This window comes from Aotus nancymaae, unplaced genomic scaffold, assembly GCF_030222135.1.
Source record: "Aotus nancymaae isolate 86718 unplaced genomic scaffold, 86718_ANA_hifiasm-v0.15.2.pri h1tg000014l, whole genome shotgun sequence".
NCBI classification, from domain to species: domain Eukaryota; kingdom Metazoa; phylum Chordata; class Mammalia; order Primates; family Aotidae; genus Aotus; species Aotus nancymaae.
The window spans coordinates 56,212,308-56,215,039 of NW_026988425.1; the positions used below are offsets into that span (position 1 = coordinate 56,212,308).

General features: G+C 44.0%; 1 non-coding gene across 1 annotated transcript; it reads left to right on the forward strand.

The window, feature by feature from the left end:
* Positions 1-221: 221 nt before the first annotated feature.
* LOC135275016 (small nucleolar RNA SNORD116) lies at positions 222-313 on the forward strand. Its single transcript, XR_010342739.1, has one exon. It is a non-coding gene; the product is annotated as a small nucleolar RNA SNORD116 (small nucleolar RNA).
* The last annotated feature ends 2,419 nt before the right edge of the window (positions 314-2,732 follow it).

Sequence of the window (2,732 nt, forward strand, 5' to 3'; positions counted from 1 at the left end):
ATAATTCAAATTTTCACTAGTGCACATTGACTTTAATCCTCAATTCATCCAAATTAGTAAGGCTTAAGAGCAGTTTCTCAAAGCCTTTGGGATCTGACTTCAGTCTATCCACATCATTTTCTCTTGAATTATCCGTATTCATCCTCAAGTCCACCATATAACTATAGTCTTCTTCCCCGCCCCCCACTTCACTTAGGCTGTATTTACATATTAAGAAATTTGGATCGATGATGACTTCCATATATACATTCCTTGGAAAGCTGAAGAAAATGAGTGAAAACTCTATACCGTCATCCTCATTGAACTGAGGTCCAGCACATTGCTCAAAAAAAAAAAGAAAAGAAATTTGGTACGACTGCTCCTACCCAAAGCCATTTCCTCCTTTTACCTAGAAGCTAATCAAGTTACGGCCTCAAATTAGAGTTAAGCACCTGATATATTTTATAATTTATGAGAGTGTTACATCTGATGTGAAGTAATCAAGTTTTATGATCTATGACTGCATTTGTGGTTTATTGACTCAGAGTTTGGGTATTTCGCTTCTAAAAATGGATTTAATATGGCCAGATTAGTTGGCCCTTTCTGCGAAGGCCATCCTGAGTCACTCCCCAATAGTCACAGACTTCCTCCTAATCCCTTAAATATCCCCTCAATATTAAGGCTGATCCGGAGCTGCATGTGTGCTTCATCAGGATAATAACAGCAACAATTCCTTGTATTTGTATAATGCTTAATATTTTTCAAAGCACTGTTGTTAAATGTCATCCCCTCCCAAACCGGGTTCAGTGATAGGAAACCGGGAAGAATCTCATTTTCCTCATTAAAATAAAGTAAAAAATGTTAATATCAGAGGAAATGGAGCTGCCAGTCCCTTGGTTCCACATTCATTAGTAGAAGCCGGCTAAAAGTTGCTGAGCTTCCCATTGCGCTGAGCAGTCGTGGATGGTCACATCAGTCTTCCTGCCTCTCCTCGGTTGCTCCAGAGAGTCCTACTGCTCTTCTCTTTAGCTCTCCCTCACCAATGCAGGGGTCATCTGTCTGGGGCAGGTGATGAGAAGCATCACGCCAGGTGCCTCTCCTCAAGCGGCCGCTGCCAGCTGTGATCAGTGTTACCAGGCAAAGCCCTCTCAACTGCCCTCTGAATCTGAAATCCTCCTTCAGGTTTTTCCTGCGCTCAGAGCAATCAGTCCAGAGATGTTAGGCCCTCGAAGCTGGCATAGACACAGTCATGATTTTTCACCTGCTAAGTGGCTCTGGGACTTTTTCCAGTCCTTAAGATCTAACAAACCGTACTCTCTGCAATCACAGCTTTGCTGAAGTCCCACCACCAGCAAAAGAAGTCAGAACAGGCTCGCCTGGCAGGAGCAGAGCCCACTGGGCTGCTGGGAAGCATGGCAGAAAGAGCAGGAAGCAGGGCAGTTCCTGAAAGGCTGGAGCAGGATTCTACTGGCATTCACCTTTGTTCCATTCTGGACATTACACCTTATGTGTGACTGTGGCCCAGTTCCAGAGACTTAAAGTGGAGTACGCATCTATGTGTTTTTGTGTTTTCTACCTTACCATTCCTAATCCAAGTTTCTTTAAGCTGTGAGACAGCTTTAAAAATCTAAGCACTGTTTCAAGACAGTGCTACTCTGTGCGATGCCTTTACAGAAGAGCTTTAACCTTATATGCCTTGCTGTCTTCCCTCTACAGCACCATTGGTGCACCATTGTTGCACCTAAAATGTACCCAGGTGCCTTAACAATAGCATGAGCAATTGCCCACTCATCAGATTTCTGGCAGGACATTGGTAATTATTAGCGTCAACAGCAAAAACCTTCTAGCTGTCTGCCTTTCAGGTATATGGTGGGGCATACTTAACTGTTTTCTCTGATTTGGGGCATGGCATGGACCTACTTGGTTCAATAAAGAGAGAGCAGAAGTGATGTGTGTCACTTCCAAGGGAAAGTCTCACAGCCAGACAAGACTTTATCAGCCTGAGCAACTATGAAGAGCAGAGCCCCTGCCCACTGACAATGGACACATCCCACGAACAGGAAAGACACATATATTGTGTTATGCCACTAAGAGCTTTGAGCTGTTAGTTATTGCCACATAAACTGACCTAACCTGACTACTACCTGGGTGGAGGAGGGACCAACAGGATCTGAAAACCAGCGCCCATCAACTCAGACAGATGGTTCAGCATTGCAGGAATCTGCCTGACCTCCATTGAAGAGGGGGTGCAAACCAGCTCAGCAGCCCCAGTCTGACCAGACAAAGCAGCGGACAGTCACTGCTACCGCTATTGCCACACGTCGAAATAATATGCAAAATATGTGGCTTGCTGTCAAGATAATTCCACTTCCTGAAAGTCTCTCTCATTTTGGAGCAGGCATACATTACACATTTTCTTCACTATATTTTTCAGAAACAAAGGAAGAGAAAAAAGGATCCTGCCAAACAGCATTTATATTTAGCATGCACCATATGCACATGTGCGTTACAGAGTACAAAGACATGTGGCAGTCCCGCCAGATTGAAGTCAGCAGGATAGAGAGCAGGAGATATAATATACAAGTGCGAGACTCTCAGTAGTATAAATGGAGGCATTTCTGAGAACAAAATGGCTCTTTGTATCTTGACTTCACAAGATTCTTCAGTAGCCACTTCAGAATATTCTAGGGGAGCATAATCTTTAGATGCAAGGCCATGAGTGAAAGGAGGGCTCGGTGGGCAAAAGGTCTTTG